Raw genomic sequence first — 8,620 nt, forward strand, 5'->3', positions numbered from 1 at the left:
CCAAAACTTGACATATTAGAGCCTTAAAGAGGGACAACTGTAGACTAAATGTATGAGTATGAATATAATAATCATGTATGAAATATTAGCAAATCAAAACTAGAGCTATATTACAAAATATACTATGTCCAAGTGAGTTTATTCTAGGAGTATAAGAATGATATAATTTCAGGAAATTTATTAATATAATTAACCATATTACTAGAACAAGGAAAATATTAAGGTCAAAATATAAAAAATACTGGTGTCAAAACATTTGGTAAAATCCAAAATCTATTCCAGATTAAAAAAAAACCCTCATGTAGAAAAAACTTTAACTTAAGAATCCTGAAATTAATATCTTGAAATAAATATCTCCCAAATAAGAAGTATTTCTCTTCAAGTCAAAAAACAAGACAAAGATACCCACTGTAACCACTATTATTAGGCATTTTTCTGGAATTTAAAGAACAGTAGTAAGAAAAATGAAATGAGATGTATAAATATTGAAAAAGAGAAAAAGATTTTTTTGCAGAAGACATTTGCCTATCTGAAAAAACTAAGAAAATCAAATACACTATAGAGTAAAATAAGGTACACATGATTCCAAATGTAAAAAATAGTTGGAAAAAAATGTGTACACACACACACACACATACATACAGTCCTGATATATGTAATATCCTGACACAAAGAGGGAAAACATTGATTTTTAAAAACTTGTATGTAGCAGAGAATACAATAAATAAAGCTGACAGGCACATGATAAACTGAGAAAAATATTTGAAACCCATCCTAAATATTAATTCCTTTGATAGCTAAAGAACTCTTAGAAATTGTTGGACACTTTCATTCATTCAACAAATATTTATTGAGTGCTTATTCTTTGACAGGCACTGTTGTAGGTGCTTGGGACATAAATGAACAAAAACTCATAAGTCTCTGCCATCAAAGATCTTACCTCTTCATGCAATTTATTTAAAAAAATGCAAATATTAATAAAAAAATGAAAAAAAACTTTACCTCCATTAGCATTTAAAGAAATGTGAATACAAAACTTTTATCTTTATTTTTCACTATTTAAGTCAGTAGAGATTTAAAAAATTATTACACTCAATGTTGTCAAGGGTATGGGAAACACATACTCTCATACACTTCTGGAAGGAGAATAAATTGGTAGAAACATTCAGGAAGGCTATTTGGCAATCTTAAGAAGGTTGACTAGCAATTCCTCTTTTAGGAATTTAGACCAAGTCAATAAACAGATAATTGCAAAAACAATTTAACCACAAGGATATTTATTGTAGAGCTATTTGTAAGAGCAAAAAAGTTGGAAACAATCTAAATTTGGCATATACACACAACATAAGAAATTATATTGTGCTCATTTCGGCAGCACATATACTAAAAAACTGGAATGACACAGAGAAGATTAGCATGGCACCTTGCACAAGGATGACATGCAAATTTGTGAAGCGTTTCATATTTTTCAAAAAATGGGCAGAAGACCTAAATAGATATTTCTCCAGAGAAGATATACAGATGGCCAATAGGCACATGAAAAGATGCTCATCATTGCTAATTATTAGGGAAATGCAAATCAAAACTACAATGAGGTATCAATTCACACTGGTCAGAATGGCCATCATTAAAACATTTACAAGTAACAAATGTTGGAGGGGGTGTGGAGAAAAGGGAACCTTCTTGCACTGTTGGTGGGAATGTAAATTGGTGCAGCCACTATGGAAAGCAGTATGATTTCTTCTAAAAACTAAAGACTGAGTAGCCATACGATTCAGCAATCCCTCTCCCAGGTACATATCCAGACAAAACTCTAATTCAAAAAGACACATGCACCCTATGTTCATAGCAGCACTATTTACAACAACCAAGACATGGAAACAACCTAAATGTCCATCGACAGATGAATGGATAAAGAAGACGTGGTATATAAATACAATGGAGTATTACTCAGCCATAAAAAAGAATGAAATAATGCCAGTTGCAGCAACATGGATGGACCTAGAGAATATCATACTAAGAGAAGTAAATCAGAAAGACAAATACCATATGACATCACTTGTATGTGGAATCTAAAACATAACACAAATGAAACATATCTATGAAACAGAAACAGACTCACAGATATAGAGAACGGACTTCTGGTTGCCAAGGCGGGGTGGGGGTGGGGAAGGGAAGGATTGGGAGTTTGGGATTAGCAGATACAAACTCTTATGTATAGAATGGATAAACCACAAGGTTCTACCGTATAGCACAGGGAACTATATTCAATATCCTGTGATAAACCATAATGGAAAAGAATATGAAAAAGAATATATATTTGTATTACTGAATCACTTTGCTGTACAGCAGAAATTAACACAACAAAAGAATATATATATGTATTACTGAATCACTTTGCTGTACAGCAGAAATTAACACAACATTGTAAATCAACCTTATTTCAATAAAATAAAAAAGAAATTATATTGTAGATTAATATGTAGTAATACAGAAATACTGTTAAATGAAAACGCAGGTTGTGTTATATACTGAATGATTCAATTTTAAACGAAAAGTATATATATGTATGCATACATATATGTATATACACACATAACACTTTAGAAAGATGGAAAGATAGACATTAAAATATTAATTAAGGTTTTGTCTTAGTGGTACAATTTTAAATGCTATCAATTTTCTTTCTTGTGATTTAGGTAGTATGGATTTCTTAATTTTAAAAGGAGTATTGTATCTCTTTAAACATATAGATTAAAGACATCCATATACCTTAGAGAGTTTACATGCTGTTGGATCCTACTTAATTATTACAGATACATCCCCCACGTTTTAAACTAATCTCCCTAACACAGCATTAATTCTCTCAGGCCTGAGCGCTACCAGGAAAAATAGAATGTGACAGGTCTAGGATTAGGGTAAACAAGGTGAAGTGAGTTGTTGAAGTGCAGAGTTGAATCCCATCTTTATTTTTGTTAATTGTGGATCTTTTGCATTAATTCTGGTTTTAAAAAATATTACATTAAAGTATTACTCTTCTTGAGTACTGAGAGTTTTGGCAACACCCCCGCCCCCCAAATTATGCACCCGAGGTGAGTGCCTCTTTCACCTCACCATATTCCCAGCCCTGCTCCCTGACAGCCCTCTGCACTCTCCACGCTCCACAAACAGCATCTTTACATGTGCTGCTCTGCCTCTTGCCTAGCAGCTGCAGTGCCCTCCTGGAAACCTCAAAGCAAAGACTGGTGCTCTGGGTGGAGTGAGGAATGGCAGCAATCCTAGCCATTCATGGAGCACTTCCTTTGGCCTCGCCTCTGTGCAAAGCACTTTACTAGCATTATCTGAATCCTCACATAGCCTGATAGGTTGGGTAGTGGAGAATCCTATGCATCCCCCAATACCATTCTTTCCTCTCAGTAACAGAATTTCCTAATTGCAGCTGGGCACATGGCCATCCAGAATACAGACCACATTTCCCAGGCTCTCTTGCAGCCAGATGTGGCCATGTGATTAAGTTTGGGACAAAAGAAAGTAAGAGGGCTATGCAATTTTGTGGGACATGTCTATAAAGGGGAAGGCCATTCCCTTCTTCTCACTTTGCCTGCTTCCTCTATGGAATATGTGTGGGAGGACTGGAGCTGCAGCATCCATTTTGACCCAGATATTAAAAGCCACCATTAAAAATGGTAGAATGACTATGTGGTCATGTGAAATCTCCATACCAGGCCTGAACTGCTGGGTTACATGAGAGAGAAACAGACTTCTATCTCATTAAAACTACTGTTATCTTAGGTTTCACGGTACTGGCAGATCAACCTAATCCTAATTCATTCTGACAGATATTCTGACGAAGTCCCCTTTGTAGATTAGGAAACATTTCAGAGAGGTTGAGCACCTTTTCCGAGTCTGCACAGCTATTTAGTGACAGATCAAAATCTGAAACCAAGATGTCTGACTCCCATGCCCTAGCTCTTAATCCTATGCTATTAAAGTTCCCTGTTCTAGGAAGATTTCCAAATCTGAGCAAAGGGCTTGGAATCCTAGATTTTAGATGCTCATTCCTATGCTTTTCTCCAGATAAATCCTAAACCCTTCAGGGGCTTCAGCAGTTGAAAATGGCTCAGCAGGAGAACAAGAATTCCTTGTAAATGTCTTTCAGCTACTGCCCATACCTTGCTCTGTCCTCAGACCACTGAGTGACACCATCACTGTTTATTTGCACGGGTCCTTAAGGATCAGCCATTGTTGTTTCTCAGGACAAACATTACTCTGCTCTTCCTACAATGAGTGGTGGGGCTAGGGATGGGGAAGGGCTGCATCTCGGCAGACACTTCAGAAATCCCACCACCTTAAGACAGTCTAATGGAAACCCAGTCCCAGCCTTGGAACAATGTGTAGCCCTGTGGCATTTTGACATTGGGTGTCTCTGCACTGTTGAAGTAACACAGAATGTTGCCATGTGTTTATCCCCTTGGGTCAGGTCAAAGCTAAAGTAAGTTCATCGCCTCTGCTTCTTCAATAACTGATGTCTGATGCATCAGTCGAATGCATTTCAGGCTTATAAGCGGTTCCCTGGATCTACAGGCAAAAAGCTTTCACCATCTCTCCCCTCCCCCACTAGTGACCAGTATCTCAGCATTAATGCATCTGATGGCACTGAGCCTTTGTGGCCTGAGCAAGGACAGTCGCCAAGCAGGGATTGAAATCACATTTTTATATACATTATTACTTTTCCACACAGCTTGGTTTCTTGCAGGCTTTTGATCTATTAGGCCACACCATTTAGTCTGGACTGAATCCTTGAATTACTTTCTTTTTTGTTCCAAGACTCTTGTACTCATTAATCAAAATATTCATCTGTAGTGTTAATATAGCAGGTCTAAAAGTGTAACATTGCTTAGTGTGGAAGACAATATACATTCTCAACTGTAGATTTTGTGATTCTTTTGTGAATAATAATCATTGTTATTTTAGGAAAACCCTGAGTTTATCCAATTCTTGTTAGAATTTCCCTACCATAAAATGGAAATGTGTAATCCAAACCTTCTTGTGAAGTAAACTCATACTATCATTTACACATGTCCAGTCATGGCATTAATAAAAGCAGATTGTCTTGGATAAAATACATGGTTAGCCTTTAAAATAGATGTGAAAATAAGATTATAAATAATTGCTCTTCCTTACTGTGACTATTGGGTTGTATTTAGTGCCAAACTTTTTTTGACACCGTCTAAGGAGTAAACTGTAAGTGTATTATAATTGTTATCCAAGTACAAGCTGCCACTTCTGTGTCATGGCATTCCTCTTCCACAAACTGATGAAAGAAATGAAGCCATGAGGAATTAAAGTAGAACCAGAGGGATTTGTTAGGACAGACATTCTGATTCCTTCATTCTGCTTCTCACTTATTGTCAGACAATAAGTGAGTAAAGATCCACTAAAAAAATCAAAAGATCCATTCATCTTTTGACAAATAAAATGGGCAATTTTCAGCACAATAGCTTAGTTTTGGAAGAGCTGCCCTAAATGTACTACTAACTGGTAAACTCTAAATTCCTTTGTGTATATTCCAAGAGTGAGGGACAGGAGGAGGACAAAGAGAGTGAGGCCAAGCTACCTCCATTGTAACTGAGGAGGGGCTCAAGGATGGCAGGAGGGAAAATTAATATCATCTCTTCCTGGACCAGCTGGGTTGCTTGTGTATTACACATAATTTCCCAGAATTCCTTTCCCTGTGTGGTTCTGAGTTAGGATGGACCACAAGAGACATCTGTGGCAATGACACTGCAGCCATACATTCCAAAGGCAGCTTGTGTCTCCCTTGTTGATGATCCGCTGGTTCACCTTGTCAGAGAAGTTCAGCTGCCTAGACAAAGGCTCCAGCTCCCATGGAATCTCCCTCTTCAGCTTCTCTGAGCCCTGGGCCGTGAGCGTGTGCAGTTCTGAGGGGAGGGGCGCTGTCTTCTGCAGATCACCTGTGCCTACCAAGATTACAGGTGTGAGAGACAGACATGGGTCACCAGTTCTCCCTGTGGATTCCAGCTTGTCCTTTTCCTCCTCTACTTCACAATCAGCTTTTCTCTCCCACTGCTGGCCCTGTGGCTCAACAGCAACTTCAGGCCCATCCATTCCATATACAAAGGCAAGCTCCATCTGGAGATTCCTTCACCAACCTCCCCAACAGGGTGAGATCTAATCCTGTGCTGCCCAGTATAGTAGCCACTAGCCATTGTATGACTATTAACATTAAAACTGATTAAATTATACACAAGGAAAACTTCAGTTCCTCAGCTGTGCTTCTGCCATATTTCACATGTATGCCTAGTGTCTAGGTTATAAAACAGTGCAGATACAGAACATTTCCATCACCATCGAAAGCTCTATTGAACAGTACGGGTATAATTCTTTTCATAAATTCCTTATTTCATATCACTCTTAGGGATTCTTTTTCTCTGATCAAACCCTAACAGATACACCAGCATTTAGTAAAGACTGATCTAGTCAGTGATTTTCAATTTTTTGTTTTCTTGAGCACCTATGATTGATAATGTTCACATGTGTGACAAATTTCTATGGCCCAACTCATATTTTGACAAAATTTCTAAATAGGATTCCAAGAAAGAAAAGCAAATAGGTGAAACAGATGCAGCATTAATTAAAATTCCCTTAAGACACTGATGAAAGAAATTGAAGATGACACAAACAGATGGAAAGATATACTGTGTTCAGTGATTAGAAGAATTAATATGGTTAAAATAACTATTCTATCCAAGGCAATCTGCAGATTCAATGCAATCCCCATCAAAATACCAATGGCATTTTTCACAGAACTAGAACAAATAATTTTAAAATTTGTATGGAAATACAAAAGACCCCAAATAGCCAAAAGAATCTTGAGAAAGAAGAAAAGAGTTTGAGGTATCATGCGCCATGACTTCCGACTATATTACAAAGCTACAGTAATCAAAACAGTAGGGTACTGGCACAAAACCAGACATATAGATCAATGGAACAGAATAGAGAGCCCAGAGATGAACCCATGCACTTATTGTCAATTAATTTATGACCAAGGAGGCAAGAATATACAGTGGAGGAAAGACAGTCTCTTCAATAAGTGGTGCTGGGAAAACTGGGCATCTACATGTTAAAGAATGAAATTAGGACAATTTCTAACACCACATACACACACCAAAAAAACCTCCAAATGGATTAAAGATCTAAATGTAAGACTGGAAACATAAAACTCCTAGAAGAAAACATAGACAAAACACTGACATAAATCATAGCAATATTTTTTTGGATCTGTCTCCTAAAGCAAAGGAAACAAAACCAAAAATAAACAAATAGGACCTAATTAAACTTAAAAGCTTTTGCACAGCAAAGGAACCATTAACAAAACAAAAAGATAACCTACTGAATGGAAAAAATTTTGTAAATGATACGACTGATAAAGGGTTAATATCCAAAATATATAAACAGCTCATGCAACTCAACATCAAAAGAACAATCAATCTTATTTTAAAAGTGGGCAGAAGACCTGAATAGACATTTTTCCAAAGAAGACATACAGATGGCCACAGGCACATGAAAAGATGCTTAACAGTGTTAATCATCAGAGAAATGCAAATCAAAACCACAGTGAGATGTCACCTCACACCAGTCAGTATGGCTATCATCAAAAAGACCACCAATAACAAATGTTGGTGAGGATGTGGAGAAAACGGAACCCTTGTACACTGCTGGTGGAAATGTAAATTGGTGCAGCAACTGTGGAAAACAGTATGAGGGTTCCTCAAAAAACTAAAAATAAAACTACCATATGATCCAGCAATTCCACTCCTGGGTATATATCCAAAGAAAATGAAAACATTAATTTGAAAAGATACATGTATCCCAATGTTCATAGCAGCATTATTTACAATAGGCAAGATATGGAAGCAATCTAAGTGTCCCTAAACAGATGAATGGATAAAGAAGATGTGGTATATATATATATATATATATATATATATATATTTACATATAATGGAATACTACTCAGCCATAAACAAGAATAAAATTTTGCCATTTGCAACAACATGGATGGACTTGGAGGTTATTATGCTACGCAAAGTAAGTCAGACAGAGATAGATAAATACTGTATGATATCACTTATATGTGGAATTTAAAAAATAAAACAAACTAGTGAATATAACAAAAAAGAAGCAGATTCACAGAAAGCGAGAACAAACTAGTAGTTACCAGTGGGGAGCAGGAAGGGGGAAGGGGCAAGATAGGGATAGGGGAGTAAGAGGTACAAACTACTATGTATAAAATAAATAAGCTACAAGGATATACTGTACAGCACAGGGATCATGGCCAATATTTTATAACTATAAATGGAGTATAACCTTTAAAAATTGTGAATCACTATGTTGCATACCTGAACCTATATAATATTGCACATTAACTATACCACAATAAAAAGTTCTTAAAAAAATACCAAAATGTGAATGAAAAGAACATTTTATTGATTTGAAATGTTTCTTCTTTTTAAAATTTAGGCATTTACAATTACAAAATTTACCTCTAAGCACTGATTTCACTGCATTACGTAAATTTTGGTATGTGGTACTTTCA

The 8,620-nt window shown here is 36.4% G+C and overlaps 1 non-coding gene across 1 annotated transcript; it reads left to right on the forward strand.

Annotated features, from left to right (window-relative positions):
• Positions 1 to 1,359: 1,359 nt before the first annotated feature.
• On the forward strand, positions 1,360 to 1,469 carry LOC112067221 (U6 spliceosomal RNA). The gene has a single exon (XR_002893162.1). It is a non-coding gene; the product is annotated as a U6 spliceosomal RNA (small nuclear RNA).
• Positions 1,470 to 8,620: the final 7,151 nt, after the last annotated feature.

Source organism: Physeter macrocephalus, chromosome 5 (genome assembly GCF_002837175.3).
Source record: "Physeter macrocephalus isolate SW-GA chromosome 5, ASM283717v5, whole genome shotgun sequence".
Taxonomy (NCBI): domain Eukaryota; kingdom Metazoa; phylum Chordata; class Mammalia; order Artiodactyla; family Physeteridae; genus Physeter; species Physeter macrocephalus.